The 24336-nt window shown below is 49.2% G+C and overlaps 1 long non-coding RNA gene across 1 annotated transcript; it reads right to left on the bottom strand.

Moving 5' to 3' along the window:
* Positions 1–7: 7 nt before the first annotated feature.
* Positions 8–23197, bottom strand: LOC135252009 (uncharacterized). Its single transcript, XR_010329251.1, has 3 exons — positions 22970–23197; positions 216–333; positions 8–121 (listed from the first exon to the last, which is right to left on the bottom strand). It is a non-coding gene; the product is annotated as an uncharacterized LOC135252009 (long non-coding RNA).
* Between the last annotated feature and the right edge of the window lie 1139 nt (positions 23198–24336).

Raw genomic sequence — 24336 nt, 5'->3', positions numbered from 1 at the left:
AGCCGCTGTGAAACGTGGTCTGGATTCCCACAGCTGTTTTGTGTCAGAGCGTTGTACCCCGGAGGGCCTGTAGAGGGCGCTGAGTAGGTGGGGAGGGGTGAGGGACAGGAGGGGGTTTCTCCTGAAACAGAGGAGTATGGGGATTAGACGGCAGGAGACGGCAGCGCTGGGTCAGTAACGTCTCAGTCAGTCTGAGACCGCCGATTTATAAATACCACACATTCTTCTTTTTCTCAAAAACTCTTTTTCCTGCTCAGAAATCCCCCTGGCTCAGTGTGCGCTGTGCTACCGGCCCATCCAGAGCTCCAGGTCCCAGCTGCGCCGTGTTTCCAGCTGGAGGGGCACCAAGGGGGGGGGCGTGAGTCAGAGACTGACCCCAGCCCAAAACCGCAGGATTCCCGCCAAGCCTGGCCTGGCCTGGAAAGCCCCACACACTCCAGCCGCGTCCCGCCACCCCGGGGGGGGGGGGGGGGGGGGCGGTGAGGGCTAGACACTCCGCGCCCTGCCAGAACTGCGCATCATGGTCTGGGGGGGGGGGGTGGGGGGGTTGGGGAATCTGCCAGGGAAGAGAAACGCGACGACAAACAACCTCTTACGTAACCATGGCGCTCATGGTGGCGGCAGCGGCGGCGGCGGCTAGCCCAGCTCGCGGCTCGCGGACGTTTCTGACGCCCTCTCTTCAGCGCGGCGGCCCTGAAAGGCCTGGGCAGCGGTTTAAAAAGTTACGAGCTGCAGAGCTTTCATCAATCCATGGATTTTTCTCTCTCAAAATTTTATGATGCTGTTTTTTTTTTTTTTTTGGGTTCTCCTTCTCAGCTTGGGTTCAGACAGCCTGAGGGATGTGGTCCGGGGCGTGGCACCCAGACTCAACCCATCGACCGTCCCGTTTAAAACGTAAATATTTAATCCTGCAGGCAGCGTTATTCACCCGTTACACAAGATTAAATTTTACGTGCAATATAGCGCCGCGTTCAGCACAAACGTCACGCCGTCCGTCACTCCAACACGCAGCCGGGTTTGTTTGCTCTACCAGCAATTACAGACGCTCGATTTCCGTTTCTCAGAAGCAGAACTTCAAAAGGCCACATTGTCTCGGTTCAGAGTGAAACAGCCTGAAGATTAATCTGCTCCGTCTTCAGTTTTCTCCTGAATACAGCGTGCGCGTCGGCGATAAAACAGCAAACACGCAATCAAACGCTTTTCAGAGTGTTTGTCAACAGCCTGGCTGGTGTGTGTGGGGGCTCAGAGCAAACGTGTTTATCCTCAAGCTGAAATGAAGTGCTCTGGGTGATGTAGAACTACCAGGCTGTGAGAACTGCACTGAGCTCTCAGTGATGTATAACTACCAGGCTCAGAGAACTGCACTGAGCTCTCAGTGATGTATAACTACCAGGCTCAGAGAACTGCACTGAGCTCTCAGTGATGTATAACTACCAGGCTCAGAGAACTGCACTGAGCTCTCAGTGATGTATAACTACCAGGCTCAGAGAACTGCACTGAGCTCTCAGTGATGTATAACTACCAGGCTGTGAGAACTGCACTGTGGTCTCAGTGATGTAGAACTATCAGGCTCAGAGAACTGCACTGAGCTCTCAGTGATGTATAACTACCAGGCTCAGGGAACTGCACTGAGCTCTCAGTGATGTATAACTACCAGGCTCAGAGAACTGCACTGTGGTCTCAGTGGTGAACTACCAGGCTCTGAGAACTGCACTGTGGTCTCAGTGATGTTACTAACTACCATGGCTCAGAGAATCGGTGAAACATGCTCTCAGTGGATGTATAACTACCGGCTCAGGGAGACATGCACTGAAGCTCTCGTGATGTATAACTACCAGGCTCAGAGAACTGCACTGAGCTCTCAGTGATGTATAACTACCAGGCTCAGAGAACTGCACTGAGCTCTCAGTGATGTATAAATACCAAGCTCTGAGAACTGCACTGGGATCTCAGTGATGTATAACTACCAGGCTCAGAGAACTGCACTGGGCTCTCAGTGATGTATAACTACCAGGTTCAGAGAACTGCACTGTGGTCTCAGTGATGTATAACTACCAGGCTCAGAGAACTGCACTGAGCTCTGGGTGATGTATAACTACCAGGTTCAGAGAACTGCACTGAGCTCTCAGTGATGTATAACTACCAGGTTCAGAGAACTGCACTGAGCTCTCAGTGATGTATAACTACCAGGCTCAGAGAACTGCACTGAGCTCTCAGTGATGTATAACTACCAGGCTCTGAGAACTGCACATTGTCATGGTTACTCCCAGTGCAAAAAGTACGGTTACTTGTATTTAGTTCTTGTTCTTATTCGATCGAGCGTTGGGGAAATATCGGTGGAAACATGCAGATAATTAGGGGTGATATTTGGGCCGTTCTGTCCCGGCTTGGGACGGGACACCCGCTCCACCGGAAGGCCGGTGGGGAACACGGATCCTTGCTGAACTAATGCCGGAATGTCGACCTTCAGGGCCCTGCCACATTCCACGGAAAACCGGCGGGAAAACCGCCAGGCATCTCGACGAAGGAGTTCCACAACTAACTGTGACCAACCAGCGATTAGAGACCGCCAAGCCCGTGTGTCACACGCTGGAGCTGTCTGTCTGCCACGCCCGCCTGTCACACACTGGAGCTGTCTGTCAGTCAGCCACCGGGCCACAGCGTGAGTGTGTGTGTGTGTGTGTGTCTGTTTGTCTCTAAATGTAGCAGGTCAACTTGTGTGTGTGTGTGTTCAGTGTGTATGTGTGTGTTCATGTGTGTGTGTGTGTTCATCTGTGTGTGTGTGTGTGTGTGTATTTGTGTTTATGTGTGTGTGTGCGAGCACAAGAGCAAAGTTTTTCTGTGCCTGTTTTTGTGTCTTTTTGTGTCTTCTTGTGTGTGTGTGTCTCCCTGTAAGTGTGCAGTCATATCTATGTGTGTGTGTTTATGTGTGTGTGTGTGTGTGTGTGTGTGTGTGTGTGTTTATGTGTGTGTATGTGTGTGTGTGTGTATGTGTGTGTGTGCCAACCACAGCTCCAGTCCAGCCTCACATCCCTGTCTCTCACAGAGCCCTGAGACTGGCGTGGGCAGGGGGGGGGCGGGCGGGGCAGGCAGACCGAGCCCGTGCCAGACTCTGACCCAGGTGCCCAGAAGACTGGCAGACTGGCAGGCTGGCAGCGGGGCCTGGCCACAGGCAGCGGGCCACAGACGCTCTGGCACCACAGTCAGGTCGCGCGGCTCGCGGGCGGGGGGGGCGGGGGGGGGGGGGCGGGGGGCGGGGGGCGGGGGGGGGGCGGGGGGCGACGCGGCGGCGGCACAAGCACAACAAACCAGCTCAGCGACAGCGAGAGAGTCCCGCAGAGAACGCCGTCCCAGCAGCCCCTGCTCCGGCCTGCGCCGATCTGCGCCCAGACCACGGTCGCTGCGTGTGCAGGAAACCAGGAGGGAACATGGCAGGAACATGGCGGGAACGAGGCGGGAACATGGCGGGAACGAGGAGGGAACATGGCGATTAGTCTGGCCTGCGCTGTACAGCACAGCGTCAGTCCTGTCCGCTCTCAAAACTCCAAAACAGCGCTCCGCTGCGATGGAAGGTTCTGGAAGAGCATCTTCAGCTAAACTATGTAAACACGCACAGGATATACATACACACTCACACACACCCCTCAGTCTACACACTCCACACGGATGCATAAACAAGCACACACAAACACACAGACACTCTCTCTCTCTCTTACACGTACATGGACATAAGCACACACGCAAACAATCTTACTTGCAAAGCACGGAAATTGTTCCAACAGACATGATGCTAAGACAGTATTTTTCACCATTGTTTTACATAACATTAACATGCCGTCGAAAGAAAATTTAAAGGCCTTGTTAAATGTTCTGGCCAATTGGTTTTACTATCCTAGAAGCACTGAAATAAATCTGAGAATAATCTGGTCTAGACAACAGGATATCCATTTTTAAAAATGTACATTTTTCCTTTTTTGAGTTGAACTCATTAAACCATATTGCGTGTAACATACTTAAACAACTCTTAACTCTTTGAAGAGCAGGTTATTGGAATGGTTACTTTTTTTCAAAATTCTAAGTCAATATTCTATAACTCCATTGCTTTCAGTAACCAGTAGTGATTGTTACATCAGCATTAGAATGTTCATTAGAACGTTAGGTTAGGAACATTCTGATCACAAATTGTGATGTCACTCCTTAAAGGGTTAAATGCATTTGTGTAGAGTTGTGCCGTTTAGCAGACAGGCTGACCCAGAGTGACTTACACAGCTTTAAACGCAGCCTATTTATTCACTGAAACACAGTTCAGGTTAGGCACCATGTCCAGAGGCACAGCGACAGTGTCCCAGCCGGGATTCAAACCTGCAACCTCTGTATTCTTTTCTGCCGCACACTGCCCAAAACTCCCCACTAACGGGAAGATCATGATGACGGGTCACACAGACAATGTGGTCACAGACACGTCAGTAAACCTCCCGTCTGAATCCTTGTTAATCGGCAAGTTCTTACTTTCTCATTTGATGAGTAGTCTTTCCCCACAGAGTATTTTCTGAGATCAGTCAGTAATTACAGTTAAGACAGATCTTTAAATTTACTTTTTAACTGAAAACGCACCTCTGAATGGAGCTCAGGACAGGATTGACACATTTCCCCTGTTGTGTGTAATGCTGTAGATGAGCTGGCTCGGTTCAGTCAGACTGAAACATGCCGTCACTCTCTCCCACACAGGCATGACCGGGGCTCACACAGGCAATATAAACAAGACACATACTCCCTTAAGGATTCTCAGTCAAACAGTGTAACACACACACACACATAACCACACACACACCCATCTACAAGCACGAACACATAACCACACACATAAACACACACGCACAGACGCTACATAAGCCCACATTAAGCCAGTTACCACTTGCAGTCAGTCTCCTGAGCATGGCACTAGCTGTCCTGTAGCACTGTGTGGCTGTACTACCCTGAACATAAACAGAGAAGAGGGGAAAAGTTCCATTAAAACAGCAGCCATACTGTGAAATGTGTTAATGCCCGATTTCTCAGTGAAATAAACTCTCCGTCATAAAATCCAGTAAATTAAACATTTTCCACGGCAAGGCAGCTAGCCTCACACAGACAAGCGCACACAAGGTACAACATCATCACCTACACGCAGACAGACAGCAACAATTTCCAGAACAATCTCAGCACATGCTATTAAAATGTGTTTATTTATTTATTTTACAATTGTTTTGCCTCAGATCACCATTCCACTACTGCGAATGGGATTCTGAGACGTGTGTAATGTGTACTTTCCGCAATAGCAGTGTTTTGCATTAAAGGTTTTTGCAAATTAGCATCGTGTTTCCCGTTAAGGGTTCTGCACCTCGGCATCCTGTCTGGTGTTGCCGCGGTTTGGCACGTTTCGGGAGGATGCGAAAGCCGTTGTAATTAAGTGTAATCGGCTCTTATTGAGTCTGAGCACCTTCGCCAGGAAGCGGCCCCCCGCGCTCGCATCGGCGGCGATGTGTGATGAAACTAACAAAACGCGGGAGAAATGAGCTCCAGAAATAGACCCGGTAATGCCTGCATTCGTTCTGCACTCGTTTTTACAGTTAATGAGTGGTATTATCTGTCTCTCTTTCTCTCTCCCCCTCTCTCTCAAAAAGGCGCTTGCCGAAGTGAATTTTTACCTGCTCTCCTGTTTCGGGGAGCGAGAGCCTTCTCACACACCTGTGAACACCTGAGAAATGTCAGAGCCACAGCGTCCATCAGACCGCTGCACCACCCCGCCACCCCCCCCACCCCAACACCGACACCTCCCTCAGCACACACAAGCACGCACAAGCACGCATAAACAACACACCCACGCACGCACGTACGCAACAAGTTGTGGCACCACAGATTTAAAATAAAGAGACTCTTTTCAAAGCCATTTTTGAAAAACTTTCAACTAAACCAACATTTAATCAGAAAACTACTGTGAGCCAGACACACCTTCACTGCCGTCTTCACGGTCGAGTACAACACAATACCATATTTATGGGGACCGGCAGGGTGTGTGTGTGTGTGTGTGTGTGTGTGTGTGTGTGTGGGAATGTATCTGTAATACTCTTACTCAGGTCGTTGTCTGTGTGTGGGTGAGTGTGCGTGTGTGTGTGTGTGTGTGTTTGTACCTTACTAGTGACTGCGTGTGGTGACTGTGCCTGTGCTGCGAGTGGTGTCTCCGTGGAAACATGACTGACTACCTCCATGGAAAGGGGCCAGTGAACAGCGAAGACAGGGATAAAGGGCCAGCACAGGCAGGACCACAGCAGCTCAGCTCCCATAAACAAAATAACATGCCGAGCAAATCAATGCAATGTAAATGCTGTGTAAAACGTTGTGTAATTCTCTCTGGATAAGAGCGTCTGCTAAATGCCTGTAATGTAATCCGATCGCAGTCGAGATTAAAACCTCAAAGCGCCTGCTCACCGCTGTGCTGGGAGAGCCGCGGTCAGGCCTCAGGGTCGAGCAGAGCGCCAGGTGGTGTTAGGTTCTCATCCCCAGAGGCAGCTGCTGCTAAGCAAGGACATCAGCCAGCGTGAGAAAAACTGTTTACACAACGGAGTTAGTTTTACCAACGTTCTCCCAGTGCAGAAGCGCTTGAATATTTCAAACGCACGCTCTTCCGTATCGATTCAGCTGAAAACTATAAATGTAAAATCAGTGCACAGGCTTTCACTTGTCAATCAACCACACCATAGAACAATTCCCAGGAGATTTCCCCTCAAATTCAGGAATAAAAATAATTACATTCCCTCATTACCTCTCGGTCATTTGCATCTTGTAAACGGGAATCGTCGACGGCGTGTTTTATTGGGCCAAATAAAAACCGTTACCAGCTCACTGCCCGCAAGACAATGAGGTGCTTTGTGTTTCGTCTGTTGTTTGTCTCGTTCCTGAGAATAACGGAAAGCATAATCAGAACATAAATTGCTCGTGAGCAACGTTCTTGTAAGGAGTGAGCATGCGCACATCCCCCCCTAAGAAATACGATTAAAAAAACATAACCTGACGCAAATAAAAATGGGCTAAATACAGGCTTCAGTTTCTCAGCCATTAGAGTGCACTGCTTCAGCAGATCATCTCAATCAGAAGCACAATGCGGGAGGCCATGCTGTAAGAGCAGCGTTTAAAAGCCACAGTGTAGTACGGCCTTCCAAAAGGCACAAAGAAAAGGCCAAGTGAGTGCGTGTGACTGCGTTGTGTGTGTGCATGTACATGAGTGTTTATGTGTTTATGCACATGTTTCTCTGCGTGTGTGTGTGTGTGCATGTGTATGTGCGTGGATATTCCCTGAACCCGACTGGACACAGCACAGTAGGTGACAGAGAGCCAATCAGGACTGCTCCTGCGATCAGCATGCAGAAAAGCAGGAAAACCTCAGCGGCTCTTCACCATAAAGCACAGCAGCATGGAGTTTATTTTCTTTCTATACACTTAAATAGACCAAGGAATGGATTATGTGCACCGTGTACAAGGTCCATAAAGTACTGCTAATATACCATGAACCACCGAATGCCCCAAGTGCAGCCACTGAAAAGCAGGTTGATCTTTCTCTAAATATCTACAATATCCTTCATCGCACATAAAACCTGTCTGGGCCAACTGAAAAACATGCACTAAAAATATCATGAAAAAATGACCAGAAAGTGAACTGTCACTTTAAATCTTGTGGGCAAATAGGAGGGGGCACGGCCAATGAGAGAGGGGGGCGGGGCCTGTAATCTCTGACATTAAATGCATTAAAACTCCCTACGGAAAATGAACTCTCTAAGCAAGTCCTATTTCATCAGTGCAGTGACCTTATACACTCTGTGTGTATGTGTGTGTGTGTGTGTGTGTGTGTGTGTGTATGTGTGCGTGAGTGCGTGTGTGTGTGTCTGTGCAGGTGGGAGAGAGAGAAAGAGAGAGAGAACGAGAAGGAGAGAGTAAGAGGGAATTTATTCTTTAAAAAAGAACTACATGTTTAGGTACCCAGGCCCTTAGTGTCATCTGAGCGGAATCGCGAGCTTTGCCCGTAACCTTTATGAAAACATCCTTTTCAATCCAGAGCCTTTTCAGCGACAAAAGTGAAAAACAGAACTGACGAAAATACGATTAAGACAGCTGAATGTGTGCAATGTTGGAAAAATGTACTGACATGACACTCTGACCTCTTAGACTGAAAAACCTCACTTCCTGTTTTTTGAACCCAAAAAAAATAACTACACTGACCTCCAGGAACAGCTGACTACATGTACTTCTTTAACACAAGACAAACTGCAGACATGGATCCACATTCAATCACAGGCACTCATACACACATACATACACACACACACACACACACACACACACACAGCTTACAGCACAACATTCCTAATCTCCTTCATACACTATGGCATTTAACTTGATGTTGAAGGTTCATGTTTTAGCTGGCATTGGCCCTGTTGATTGCCTAAACCACCTACTTATTTACGTTCTGGATGAGATCATCAGCTAAAAGCCTAAATATACATGTACATACACACACACACACACACACACACACGCACAAAGACATGCACCGACACACACACACACACACGCACAAAGACATGCACAGTCACACACACACACACTCTCTCTCTCACTGACACGCGCATTCACACAAACACACATGCACGCACGCTCTCTCTCACTTACACACTCACACACACACACACACATAAACGTGCTGTAAGATATCCCAAAGAACCAGTACGTTCTGAGAGACATCAGTCAGAATGGCGGCACAGGAAGTGCACGGATCTGCAGAAATCTCTCCCAGCCTCTCGGCCCCCAGCGACACCGAGAGTCCCGGCTGCCCGGAGTTTAAATAAAAACCAGCGGCGGCGGCGGCGGAGCGAACACTCCGCTGGGAACCGTCGTTCCTCCACACCGCGACTATCATTAATCGAAATCCCTGGCTTGCCTTCCGCACACGGCTCTAAAAAAGACAAGAAAAGAAAAGAAAAGAAAAGAAAAAAAAGTGCTCAGAGCCAGATTTCCAGGGCACACAGCCAAGGGAAAGAAACCAGGAAGCACCATACATAGCCAACAGGAAGACCAGAGTCAGGACAGGAAGTGCCTTATATGGGCAGTGAGGTTTCCTGGCTGCCCGGGGAGACTGACATTTCCTCCTCTGGTTGGCTCCCAGAGCTCAGATCATGTGACCAGAAGGCAGGAACAAGGCAGGAAGCAGGAGCAGGCGGGTCAACCCCGAATCCCACAATCTGCCCCTATGCAATGAAAATATATTGCCATATACTGAACAATAAACTACAACGGATTGGATACTACACTTAAATATATGGAGGCAGTCCAAATATAGTAAGACCAAAGTGGCAATATTTGGTATATTTTGAATATATTTCTATGCATTATCGAACACATTTGTTGATACAAATTACAACACAAAAATACAACTTTGTTCAGTTTCAGAAATAGGGATTCAGCAGGGAAACTTCAGGGAGGTGTAGGTTGGGGTGGGGTTGGGGGGGGGGGGGTGTCCCAGGTGCAAGCTGAAGAGGGGTATGGAGTTAGAGGTGGGTGTGGTGCCTTACCCTTGTAAACATGTCCCAACTAAAAACAAATAAGTGAATCACAGATGGAATGTTTGCTTGTGTGTGTGTGAGCATGTGTGTGTATGTGTGTGTCTGTGTGACTGTGTGTGAGAGTGTGTGTGTGAGAAAGAGAGTGAGTGTGAGTGTGTGTTTGTGTGCGTGAGAGTGAGAGAGAGAGTGTGTGTGTGTGTGTGTGTGTGTGTACATGTGTGAGTGTTGCTGCTGTTTTAGCAGTTGCACAAGAGCACTTGAACAGGCTGTGTGTTTGTTTACTACTGTCCTGCTGCTTCATCTTGAAGTGCTGAGCGCTCTGGAACCCGAGTGCTGTCAGGAAGCCAGCGCAGCTGCCACTACAGCCCCAACACAGCCCCCAACACAGCCCCCAACACAGCCGCCACTACAGCCCCCACTACAAGCCCCCAACACAGCCCCACACAGCCCCCAGCACAGCCCCCACTACAGCCCCCAGCACAGCCCCACTACAGCCCCCAACACAGCCCCCACACAGCCCCCAACACAGCCCCCAACACAGCCCCCAACACAGCCCCCAGCACAGCCCCCACTACAGCCCCCAACACAGCTGCCACTACAGCCCCCAACACAGCTGCCACACAGCCCCAGCACAGCCCCCAACACAGCTGCCCTACAGCCCCCAACACAGCCCCAACACAGCGCCACTACAGCCCCCACACAGCCCCACACAGCCCCCAACACAGCTGCCACTACAGCCCCCAGCACAGCCCCCACTACAGCCCCCAACACAGCCGCCAGCACAGCCGCCAGCACAGCCCCCCAACACAGCCCCCAGCACAGCCCCACACAGCCCCCACTACAGCCCCCAGCACAGCCGCCAGCACAGCCCCCACAACACAGCCCCAGCACAGCCGCCACTACAGGCCAGCGCCAGCCAACAGCCGCCACTACAGCCCCCAACACAGCCCCCACTACAGCCCCCAACACAGCCCCCCACTACAGCCCCAACACAGCTGCCAACTACAGCCCCCACACAGCCCCCAACACACAGCTGCCAGCACAGCCGCCAGCACAGCCCCCACTACAGCCCCCAACACAGCTGCCAGCACAGCCGCCAGCACAGCCCCCACTACAGCCCCCACTACAGCCCCCAACACAGCCCCCAACACAGCCCCCACTACAGCCCCCAACACAGCCCCCAGCACAGCCCCCAACACAGCCCCCAACACAGCCGCCAGCACAGCCCCCAGCACAGCCGCCAGCACAGCCGCCAGCACAGCCCCAACACAGCCGCCAGCACAGCCCCAACACAGCCGCCAGCACAGCCCCCAACACAGCCCCCAGCACAGCCCCCAACACAGCCGCCAGCACAGCCGCCAGCACAGCTGCCAGCACAGCTGCCACTACAGCCCCAACACAGCCCCCAACACAGCCCCCAACACAGCCGCCAGCACAGCCCCCAACACAGCCCCCAGCACAGCCCCCAACACAGCTGCCAGCAGTCGCCAGCACAGCCACTAACACAGCTGCCAACACAGTCGCCAGCACAGCCCCCCAACACAGCCGCCAGCACAGCCACTAATGCCTGCAGGGACAGGAGCTCCAGTGGCCTCTGTTTGGGGCTCAGAGGAATAAACAGTCCTGTCGTAACTCTCTTCCTGTGGTTTCTCTGCGGTCTGACGGCCAAACCCCCCCGCCCCCCCCAGCTGGCCCCATTACTCATTTTAGCTCCGTGGATCAGAACCAAACCGCTGCGGCTGGTCCTGCTGAACCGCTCAGCGTGTGTCTGTCTGACGGACTGATCGGGTCGTCAGCAGACCTGCAGGGAGACGAGACGGACCGCGTTCTCTGCCCTGGGGGATGTTACGCCCGACCGTACCCGCAGAACGGCTTCCGCCTGGGTGCTACTGCACTGCAGCGGGTCTAATGCTAATTACACTACATTACATTACCTTACACTACATTATATTACATTACCTTACACTACATTACATTACCTTACACTACATTACATTACACTACATTACACTACATTACATTACACTACATTATATTACAGGCCTTTAGCAGACGCTCTTATCCAGAGCGACTTACACAACATTTTACACAGCATTTACACTGCATCCATTTTTACAGCTGGATATATACTGAAGCAATTCAGGTTGAGTACCTTGCTCAAGGGCACAACCGCAGTGTCCTATCAGGGAATCGAACCTGCAACCTTTAGGTTACAAGCCCAGTTCCTTGCCCGTTATGCTACACTGCCGCCCCACACAGATTAATGGTGTGATCCTGAGGGGAAACGGAGTCTCTCTGAGATTTGCAGAGAGGGTGAACAGATCCTTAAGAAAAGGCAACACTCAAATGTCTGGATACTAAATTCTTCAACAATTACCAAAAAAACATCATCATTTTTTTTCTGCATCATAACGTGAGCAAGACGTCCCTTTCTGCACAATGCAAAAGACAGAGAGTAAAAAAAAAAAATTAAAAAAAAAAAAAAAATGTTTCTGGGAAATCGGGACACAAATGAGGAATTTTTGGGAAAAGACCGTGAGGCGGAACTTTGGATGGACGGGATGGGGTCGACCCAGTCTGGAACGGGACGGCGAGGCGGGTTTAGGGGAAACGGTGCTCAGGACTGAGGCGTCTTTGGCACGGAGTCCCAAACCGCCAAACCGCCAAACCGCCACCAGATACAGATACAGTCATCAGAACCTGGCGCGGACGTCCAGAGGGAGGATTTACGAGGGGGGGGGCGGGGGGGGGGCGATGCATGGAGGCTGCAGCGCTCAATCAAAAGGCACATTAGCACAAGGGCTGACCGGTCAACAGGTCAGGGGTGGGAGGGTGTGCTCAAGCTTTCCCAAAAATCAGCTGGAGATGGCGGTGCTCCATGACGGGGCGGTCTGTTTGGCTTCCAGAATTTTAGCAGTGTGCGCCAACGCTGTAGCAAGAGCGTTCTCGTTAAACAGCCTGAAGGGGTGTAAACAGCCACGCACCTGCTAAGGCTGTCTAGCCGAAGGAATGATGTGAGGGGGGGGGGGGGGGGGGGGGGGATGAGGGGTAGACAAGCCAGGCCGCGGTACAGGAGGGGGGGATGGGGGGGGTCAGGAGACGTGCGACAGACAGGTGGGTGTGTGAGGGTGAGTCACAGACAGAGGCTGAGGGGGTGGAGCAGACAGCCTTGGCCCTGTGCACACACAGTGGTCTAGTCACGGCTTGTGTGATTTATCTCCTTCCAGTCGCCAGAGATACACAACTCCAGAGCCGCCGAGACCCGTGCGTTCAGTCAACGGCTAGGCGTACGCCACTGCTGTACCCCCCAAATTATAATGGGGGTGGGCATGGTCTGGGGAATTTCATTCATGCATTCATTCAACCTTTATTTGAATCAATGAAATTCCCCAGACCATGCCTCCCCCATTATAATAACACACACCCCCATTTCATAGCATGAGATGGGGGTGTGTGCGGAGGTGTGGACGGGGGCTCGCGGTTTGGGCTGAGGCGGAACACCCCCCCACCCCTCCAGAATGCCCATTCCACTCTCTGTTTTTCCCACCAGAGGCAGAAAACCCGACTGGTCAGACTAGACCTAAATGAATGCTTTCATCACAGCTGGGGTGGCAGGGTAATGCAATGGGGTCTGGGAACTGCGCTTGCCATTCCAAGGTTGCAGGTTTGATTCCCAGGTGGGGCACAGCCACTGAACTCTTGTGTGAGGTACAGAACCTGAATTGCTTCTGTGTACATCCAGCTGCAAAAATGATTGTAAGCTGCTCCAGATACGAAAATGTGCTAAATACATGAAATGCAAATAAAGTAGAAAACATAACTCTTCTTTTAGCAAGGCGTGGCATATATTTATACGATGGCAATGATTGCCCAGATGTAGTGGTGGTTTTCTCATCGTGTAAAAACCTGGATCAAAAGATCAAGCAGGAAAGACAAACGGCGACAAACCTGTTTCAGGAAGCTCAACTTCAGCACCGCAGCCTTGGTGTTCGTATGCAGTGTAACGACGTTGTGTGTTAACTCGCGTTAACGGTCAACTGTTGCTACGCAACAGACACGCACGATACTCAAAGTTCCTTCGCGAGCCCGTTCAGTCCTTCATACTCGCCACGTTCTCGACCCTCCCCAGTGTGTGTGTGTGCGTGCGTGCGTGCGTGTGTCTGTGTGTGCGTGTGTGTGTGTGTGTGTGTGTGTGTGTGTGTGTGTCTGTGTGTGCGTGTGCGTGTGCGTGTGTGTGCGTGAGCATGTGTGTTTGCGTGTGTGTTTGTGTGCGTGGACAGAAAAACAGCAGTCAAGAGCAGTTACACACGGAGGCTGTCGAGCCCAAAGAGAACGTAGCAGAAGAGAAGCGCGTGGAGACAGAGGGATCAGAGACTGACAGACAGCACAGAAACTCAGCGACACAGAACTGCTGTTCACAAAGAGCGACAAAACACCTGCTGACAGGGACAGCCCGGAGAGACAGACTGAGGAAAGGAGAGAGGGAGAGGAGAGAGAGAGAGAGAGAGAGAGAGAGGGAGGGAGAGAGAGAGAGACAGAGAGAGAGAGAGAGAGAGAGACAGAGAGAGAGAGAGAGAGAGACAGAGAGAGAGAGAGGGAGAGAGACAGAGAGAGAGAGAGGGAGAGAGAGAGAGACAGAGAGAGAGAGAGAGGGAGGGAGGGAGAGAGAGAGAGAGAGAGAGAGAGAGGGAGAGAGAGAGAGAGAGAGAGGTAAAGAGTGATGCAGAAGTAAGTAGAAGCAGACAGACAGGGCGGAACAGAGCGACAGGTGAAGCCCCAGCGCTGCGTGAGCTCGGCTGCAGGTGAGCGAACGCGCCGAAAAGGCTGGAGGCCAAGAGTTTCATCCCAGCGCCGCGCTGAACACACCTCAGCGTGTTAGAACAGCAACGGCTCTTACTCACATTCAGAACACCGACCCGACCGGCGTTCCCAACCGGCCGACCCGACCGGCGTTCCCAACCGGCCGACCCGACCGGTGTTCCCAACCGGCCGACCCGACCGGCGTTCCCAACCGGCCGACCCGACCGGCGTTCCCAACCGGCTCCATTCCTTCTCAGTCACTGACCTGATTAAACTCCACATGATGGCTCAATAAACAATAAGCATCTGAGAATGGGCCGTCTCTTTTTTTTGTTGTTGTTGTTGTTTAACCCAAGTTTCTGTGACTAAGTTGAGTATGCCTAACGCGCACTTGATACACCATCACATTTCTGCCCGTAGAAGCACGCAGTGTGGAGGTGCATTTGCACACAGAAGCGCGTAGTCAGGAGATGCATTTGCACACAGAAGCGCGTAGTCAGGAGATGTATTTGCACACAGAAGCGCGTAGTGTGGAGATGCATTTGCACACAGAAGCGCGTAGTCAGGAGATGCATTTGCACACAGAAGCGCGTAGTCAGGAGATGCATTTGCACACAGAAGCGCGTAGTGTGGAGATGCATTTGCACACAGAAGCGCGTAGTCAGGAGATGCATTTGCACACAGAAGCGCGTAGTCAGGAGATGCATTTGCACACAGAAGCGCGTAGTCAGGAGATGCATTTGCACACAGAAGCGCATAGTCAGGAGATGCATTTGCACACAGAAGCGCATAGTCAGGAGATGCATTTGCACACAGAAGCGCGTAGTCAGGAGATGCATTTGCACACAGAAGCGCGTAGTCAGGAGATGCATTTGCACACAGAAGCGCGTAGTCAGGAGATGCATTTGCACACAGAAGCGCGTAGTCAGGAGATGCATTTGCACACAGAAGCGCGTAGTCAGGAGATGCATTTGCACACAGAAGCGCATAGTCAGGAGATGCATTTGCACACAGAAGCGCATAGTCAGGAGATGCATTTGCACACAGAAGCGCGTAGTCAGGAGATGCATTTGCACACAGAAGCGCGTAGTCAGGAGATGCATTTGCACACAGAAGCGCGTAGTCAGGAGATGCATTTGCACACAGAAGCGCGTAGTCAGGAGATGCATTTGCACACAGAAGCGCGTAGTCAGGAGATGCATTTGCACACAGAAGCGCGTAGTCAGGAGATGCATTCGCGATGACCCTTGCTTATCAATGGCCCTACATGTACCTTTGACCACCACCTGAGGTTTGAGAGATCAGACCTCTAATGCGTCTTGGGTGCATTTACGCCTGTATTTTTATGCGGTTTAGCCCGATATGCACTCAATGCGAGCGCCGAGGACGCGTGATAATGCGGGAATATTCGGCCAGAGAAAAGCGCACACACACACACACACACACACACACACACACATAAGCAAACGTAAGGACACAGACTATGCCAGTGAGGATGACCTACATAAACACACACAAAATAAAAAATAATAAACACTGTACACGGACATGTTCCGAGAACACCGTGAAAGAAAAGGGAGAGAATAAGAACGAGCAGGGCCAATCGCGACAGATAATAACGTCTTTCCGGTCTCCGCGCTCAAATGCGACCCAATTTACCGCCGTCACCACGGATACGACACCGGGGTATTTTAACAATGGAGACGAGGGCTAGAGGAGCTTCTGAGGTAAATCTTGTCTGCTTGTGTGGATCACACCTGGCGGCATGCATACATTTCAGTCCCGTAGCGCATTAAACTAAAAAATAAATCTATATAAATAAATAAATCGGCAGCGACGTGTACTTTTGTACTTCAGCGCAATTACCGACGGCTTCACTCGCATTAGCGGAAGCGAAAGGGGAGAGAAAGCGCACGCTGTGTATTTATAGCGAGCCGTTTGACTTACTCACAGCTCCCAGGCTCACACGGGGCTCCTCCCTGATTGGCTGTAACGGGAGTAAATGAGGGGATTAGAGCACGGGCGCTTTCAGGAAACGACAGTCACTGACCCGCTTTCAGAAGCTATAGTGCATGACTGCTTTTACAGTAAAAGCCTGGATTCTATAAATCACACGCATCTGTAGTAATGTACAGTATGTACCAATATATTATTTATATTTATTTAGGCTATTCATAGATTCATTTTAATTGTTTCATGGTCTTAAAAATGTATGTTCAGCTATTTGCATATTGGGCCTCCCAGAAAAGTGCATAAGGTGATAATACTGATAAGATAATTATGATGATTATTAATGTTTATTATTAGTATGTTAATCAGACAAAGGGCCTGACAGCACATGGAAAACCTATTAACACACGCAAACCCAATAACCGTGACCAATGACTGGTATTAGTTTTCCACCAATCATGGGTTGTGTTATTAGTTTTGTGTGAGCTAAAGGTCTCAGTAAATCAGGCTCGAAGCATCTTAAGGCCCGAGTTCAGTCAACATTTGTCTTTAGTTTTGATTCACTGATGTAACACACTTCTTCACAAACAGTTTTGGCATGTTCAGCAATCGGCCAAATGCACTGGGGAAAAACTCTGCTGTGAGTGTGTGTGTGTGTGTGTGTGTGTGTGTGTGTGGGGTGGGGGGGGGGGGAGAGTAACACTTGCATTTATCTGTAATAATTCATAGCTCAGTTTGTAAATGTAGTTTGAATCCAAGCCACAGTGGAGACTGGGAGAGCCATAAATCGGTTAGAGCTGGGTTAAGGCCAAGCAACCCAAAAAAAAATCTAAATAAAAATCCAGGCCTTCTCTCTTTTGTACATTTCTGTGAAAATAAAGCGATTTTTCATTGTCTGCACTTATGGTATGCACTTTCAAAAACGAAAATAACAGGATTGCAAAAGGGGGCGGGGGGGGGGGGGGTTGGGGGGGGAGCATTCGCTGGAAGTGCGTGACTAATCCTTACCTCTGCACTTTTATGTATTAGCTGGTCTTGCCCCTGTCTATGATTTTAGATGCGTGCACATTCTCCCATCACCAGACGTGGGAGCAGCAGCCCAGCCATGTTTCTGATTCTGGGGACCTGTGTAAAAACAACAGCTCCTGCTTTCCAGAGAGCAGCTGCACATACTGATCGCTCCACAGACCCCTGCTCTGACTGGAGCCAACTGACAGCACACAACTGACTGATAAATAGCACAGAACTGACCCATAAATAGCACAGAACTGACTGATATATATCACAGAAGGCAGAACTGACTGATATCACAGAACTTACTGATAAATATCACAGAAGACAGAACTGACTGATATCACAGAACTGACTGATAGACAGCACAGCTGACGGATGATATGACAGATTTCACTGACAGACAGACAGTCATGGAACCAATTGAGAGATATCACAGAACCGATTGAAAGATGTTACAGAACTGATTGACAGATGTCACAGAGCTGACTGGCAGTTGGCACCCGTTTCTCACCCTGACATTGATCCATTTCTCTCACATTATTGCACAATAATCAACGGTTAAAAATCCTGGTGCTGGTGCACCAAACAAGCTTGTTTTCACACGCTGATCAAACACGATGGTAAATTCCACCCACTTCTGAATTACATCCACATCACATCGTCTGTTATTCAGCTCGAGGGAGCAGATTATTTCGAAACACTTTTCGTAACACACATTTCCAAGGAAGGCGGCATAAATCTGTTTTTTTTTTAGCGTGCGATGATGTCACTCCAACTGAAGTGCAGCACAACACACGGCCAACGCAGAGGTTTTGGCCGTGAGGGGGAAATCTCCAGCACATAGAAGTGAGGGGGAAATCTCCAGCACATAGAAGAGAGGGGGGGAAATCTCCAGCACATAGAAGAGAGGGGGGGAAAACTCCAGCACACAGAAGAGAGGGGGGGAAATCTCAAGCACATAAGAGAGGGAAAAAGCTACAGCATTCAGAAGAGAGGGGGGAATCTCTAGCACACAGAAGGGAGGGGAAATTGCCCCCACAGGGTTGCCCAGGGCAGACCCTGGAAGGCATCACCCGGTCAACAGGTCTAAAAACAAAAGTTGTAGAAGTAAAACACTTTCTGATGCTCCAGACTTCGTTTCATGCCCTCTCTATTTAGACACATAATGGAGGATAATTGTGTTTTGACACTTCAGCATTCCCCGATCTCGAGTACTGTGCTAGACTGCACATAGCGGCCTCTTCTGAAGGCCTGTGCTATTATATCATCTGTGCTGTGATTCTGCACGCAGCACAGGCTCAGGGCATTACCTGCTATTTTCATGGGCCCGGAGAGTCAATTTGAGCTCGTTATGGCAGCAGACAGTTAGTGAACGAGTTACAGTCTCCTGCTGTGAGGAGATTAAGACGTTGCACGTGGCCTCTGACCAGGGCACTCCGGGAACCGGGGGTGGGGGGGTGGGGGTGAGCTGTCCTTTGCTGAAGCGATGATCTCCTCTCACGCTCTAGGGTGATGAAACCTCCGGGGATTTCTACCTTCTTCCAGCAGGCAAGGTTCCAAGATTCCTCAGGAGAGCAGGGGAAAAGGGACCCCCCCCCACCACTCACACACACAGACACACACACGCACGCACACACACACACAGACACGCACACACACACACTCACACCCAACCTCCTTCCTCCTCCTCTGTTGCAGGACCAGACTTGTAGGTTTCGCTGCATCTTTGGGCGGGACTCCCAGCCGAAACTCCTGACTCAGAATTCCTGGGAGGATCTCCCTCCTCCCTTGAACAGGGTCTCCCCCCTCTTCCCTAACACAGGGCCTCCCCCTCCTCCGTAATGCAGGGTGCCTCACAGTCCCGTAACGGGACACCTCTCCATGCAAAAGGGGGAACACCGCGAAGGTATCTCCAGCCAAATCTATTTCTGCCCTTTAATACAATCAAACATTTCCCAGAAGCCTTTGCAATATTATCTGCCTGTGGGTTGAAAGTCAAATCAAATCTAATCTTATTTGCTGTAGTGTCGTCACAGTGGACCTGCCCAAGAGCACTTTGGAGAGCTCACCAAATGAAATAAAAGGATCAATATATATTTTTTTAATTTTAATTGGACAACAGGTAACCTGCTAAAATGAGAAAGATGAGAAGGAAGGATAGAATTTGACAGAACGAAGCAATAAAAAAAATGAATGACAGAATGAGAAGATTAGTACGAAAAAAGAATATATAAAATAACATTAGAGAACAATTGCTAAATTAAGTAATACAACCCCCGTCAACAAATCGTCTTGTGTGCACAGTGTGAAAAAATGATAACAAGAGCCAAAAAAACACAAAAAAATGCTTCCGTTTTTGCAGTCAAGCAGACTCAGTGTTCGTATGAATCCAATAAAGACTAAATAAACTGTTATACTGCAAAGTGTACACTGTAAAGTACTCTCAGAGTTCATTCCACGCTACATGATTTTCTGTAAATTGAAAGTGAAAGTAAACGTACTTCCAAAGAAAGAAAAGGAACCCAAATGCAGGAGGGCATGTTGCCGTACGTGCAAACAGAGCAGGTGAAGAAAGACAGAGAAAAAACAAGTGGTTAGAGCCCTTCCCCTGTCCCCGGCAGGACAGCCAGAGGCAGCGGGCACAGAAGGGCATGTCCAGACACTGACCGACCGCTGCGGTGCCGACCAGCGGAGTGAGAACCTCACAGATATCTGCAGTATTCCCATCCATAAAGGAGGAATTCCGATGCTATTCCGGCCCATTAGGGCAGAATTCCGATGCTATTCCGGCCCATAAGCCGTAGCTACTTAACTCGCGGCGCTAATAACTTTAGCCAGCAGGGCACACACGGCAATAAATTACGTGAAGAAGTACACAATCATGTGACAGCGTTGTAGCCAATCAGGGGTCGACGCATCACAATGAAAACGGAAGCGGAAGCAGGCGGGGCCGAGGATGGTGCAGGGGGACACAGATGGTGCGGCACAGGTCTAATGGAGGCCTTCAGACTCCGCAGGTCTGACATTAAAGCAGAGCCTAATCACCATGGGGACCGCGCTGACGCCGCCGTTATCAAAGGGAATATTTCAGAACGAGATTTTTTTTTTAAAAGGCCCGGAGGCTAAGCCCATATAAGAGGGCATCAGTATCTGGATGAAAGGGACCATCGACAGACCTTGCATCAGAATGATGGAGTTAATTAGCCTTCATGATTTTCCCAACAACAAAAAAAGACAAATTAATAAAAGTGAAAAAAAAAATTTTATTAAAAGAAAAAGTTGGTAGCGGGTGGAGAGGAGAAGGGAGCACTTTTTTTTTTTTTTTTTTTTTAAACACACGACCCCAAAAAGAATAAGAGAACAAACACATTTTTAACAAAGCGGGGGCCCTTGAAGTGAAGGCCCGAAAGAGGCGCGGGCGAGGGGGGGCCCACTGCGGATTGGCACACAGTGAAACCGGGACTCTTGCTCCCTTTCCCCCCCCGCTCCGAACGGGACAGAGAGCCAGCTTTGATGTGCCGAAAAACTGCTTTGCTCCTTTGAACGGGAGAGAGGGAATGGGAAATTTAAACCCTCACCCTCTTCCGTGCTTGGAAAGAAAGTTCCATCCCCCCCCAACCCCCCTCCAACCCCCCGTGTGACGGACACACTGGAGCAGGGTCGGTTAAACGTCACATGCTCGCTGATTTCTGGAAAACCTGCAATGAGGGACACTGGACAGCAGGTGCAGAAAAAGACTACTGTCATGTTTCTCTAAGCAACAAATACCTCTGGAAGATTTCAGAACGCTTTAAAACGGGCAATAAACATTAACTCAAAGCAGTAATAGAAAGTACAAGTCTGGGGGAAAATTCTGGAAGTTCTTCCCACACAAAAAATACCGCGCACCGTGTATCTAAGAAAGTGCGTTTTTTTATTTTTTATTTCAGAAGATGTGTGTTATGACAGACACTATCTCAAACGTGACATACGGTGACATTTCAGGCGCTCGTGAAAAGAGGTGCAGATAAAAAATTTTTTTTTTTTTTTTTTAAATGGAATCCTTTAAATATGAGTTCCATGTTTTGGGAAAAATCCAAGACGTTACCCCCCAGGTGGCTCGTGGGACACAATCGGTGCAGTTTGTTCCCGGGGGGGGCGAATGTCACTCTCGCTGTTTTGCGGGGGCCATTTTCTCTCCTTGTCACGCTGTTGACACCCACCCCCCCTTCCCAGTTACCATTAAATCAGCTGTGCTAGCTCACAGATTCCACCCAAATACACCCCGATTAAGGTTTTATTTAAAAGAAAAAACAGCGACCCTCCTCCCACTTGATCCGGCGGGTCTTGTGGCATCTCCACAGCGGCGCTGATTTAACCGCGTTTTTGCTCAGCTCCAGGTCTGGTCGTGGTTTTCCAGCCGCGGTAAAACGCACATTCTGCAAACCGCTTCCGCTAAAAGCATCTGCATAACGCTCAAATTGGGCAATTATGAGTCGCCAAATTGATCAACAAAAGCAGGCTCCCCTCAGTCGTTTATCTCCGCGAGTCTCCTTCCTCAGCGAAAACAACGAGCGCTACCTAGAAATATCACTGCGACAGCAGGAAATGACAGCTTGCATAGAAGCTGGCCGGTGGGTATGCTGCATGTATATGCGCGTGTGTGTGTGAGTGTGTGTGTGTGTGTGTGTTTTTGCTGCTTATGAGGCAGGACGGGAGTAAATTTTAATGATTAATTGAATCTAATGATGCAAACTGATTATATGAAAACGAGACATCCCTCACTGTCAGTGATGGCTTTCATCTGCTTTCCATTTGGTTTTTGTTATCGTGACTGGGAGTGTGGTCACGCCCAGCCGAAATGGGGGGGGGGGGTGGGGGTGGTTCAGGAGTAAGGGGTCTGTGGGACACCAGGGGAGGGGGTCGGTGAGGGTGAGGCCCTGCCGTCAACTACCCCAACCTCAAATTAGCATTTCAGATCCCGCATCATACACTTAGCAAGCCAGTATTTAGGCCTAGGAAAGCAACCTGGAGGCCGTAGGACATTTTTTTTTATCACGATGATTTCAACATTAGCATCTTATTATGTCATTATCACGAGTTAGGCTATATAAGGCAACATTCCTGTAATCACAGCATAAATTATGAGATTTAGAAAAAAAGTTTCTGATAATCTCAACAGATTTCCGTACGAATTATCTTGACCAGTTATAGGAAACACATAACATTTATTTGAGAAGGTGACTGGACGTTGGCGCTGACTTAATGCTATTTTTAATAATATAACGTTACACAACATAAAGACATTTTTAAATGGTTATCAGGCTCATGGATGTCCCAGACTCCCGAGTCAGAATGTTGCATTACATTCTATCGCTTATCGGCAAAGAGACATTCAGCAAGCCAGCAGTTGTGAGTATTCACTGGGCATGGGCAAGCACGACTACGATGACGACGATTAATACCATGTAAGACACCTAGCAACATCAGTTCTGAGCGCTAGGCTCAGTGAACTAAGAACACACAACGTGAAATAAAAAAAAACGTATCTTCAACCGTAGCGCTGATATTAACTACCTAACGAACGTTAGATAGCATCGTAGCTCTGTAGTTTCAGCTCTAAGGCCACTCACCAAGATGTTGTCTAAGTTCTCCCCAGACCACATCCCAGTCTTGAGTCGGCCCCTGACAATTATACTCCTCCTCGTCTGTTCACAGTCATTTTTCTTCCTAAGGCTCCGGATAGTAAGACTGTGACGCATCGTGTCTATAATTAATTGTGTATTCGACCTCGCCCGTAACTGTAGGACTCACCATTGCAGTAGTGTTGAACTTCGCTGTACCTGTAGCTAGCCATTCCACTCCCGAGACGTCCTTAAGCTACCTCACTTCCGGGTTTTCCACACCAATTAATCAAATTTTTGAATCGGGCGTGGTTAACGACGTTCCAAAATCAAGTGCAGTTGTAATTATAAGCGATAAATCCCATAACGCATGTACAAACAGCTACATTATTTTACCGCACATTGCCACTGGGGATACGAACATAAAAGTTGCACTTTAAATAACCCCATTTGTTAATAAAAGAAAACAACAAAAAATTCTAAAAACTACCAGTGTTAAGGTATGTTTGAGTTGCTCTGTTCATTATCGTTAACGCTGAATAAGGAAAGGAACCTGCGTCATCATCATCAAAAAAGAATTTATATTAAATATTCAAAACCAGATCTTTATATGTCAAATAGGCTACGCAAGTCGCATGCCCCTGCCTGAGTGGCTTATAAACACTTTACACGCAGCCAAACACTTTTATCTGGTTTTTATTTTCTCACTGAAACACACTGATGTATAACATCACCTTTCTTCCAGTTCACAAGCCTTTTGATTAAATCAGAGACGGGCAATTACACGGCTTGGTTTGTGCTTCACCTTTGTGTCTTTAATTGCCCACTAGAAGTAATTATTTGGAAACCAGTTTAAGCCTCATTGATCCACATGTGAATCTGCAGCCTACCTGTTCGAAAGGATGCAGCACGCTGTAGAACTGGCTATCATAAACCTGTCACTGTGACCCAGCTCATCAGACCTCCAGACAGGTGTGTGGTCCATCACCTGGGGTCCATCACCCCTTAACCTGCACCTTTTCACACAACAAAAGGACGCGAGGAGTATGGGTGGTGTTTATAACAGAACCACAGACAGCTTATCCTTACCCTCTCTCTCTTTCCCTCCCTCGCTCTCTCTCTCTCTCCTCTTTTCCGCTCTCTCTGTCTCACACCCTCTCTCACTCTTTTTCTCTGTCTCTTGCACAAACACGCTCTCTCTCTCTCTCACATACAGATACATACACTCCCTCTGACATACTCTCGGACTCTCTCACAACTGCCAAAACTGTCTGTCTCTGTCATTCTCTCCCTCTCTCTGCACACACTTTACTCGTGGTAGGTGCAAGCACACACGTGCTCGCACACACACACACACACACACAATCACAGTACAA

The sequence above is a fragment of the Anguilla rostrata genome, chromosome 3 (genome assembly GCF_018555375.3).
Source record: "Anguilla rostrata isolate EN2019 chromosome 3, ASM1855537v3, whole genome shotgun sequence".
NCBI classification, from domain to species: Eukaryota; Metazoa; Chordata; class Actinopteri; order Anguilliformes; family Anguillidae; genus Anguilla; species Anguilla rostrata.
This window is presented reverse-complemented; position numbering and strand designations above follow the sequence as displayed.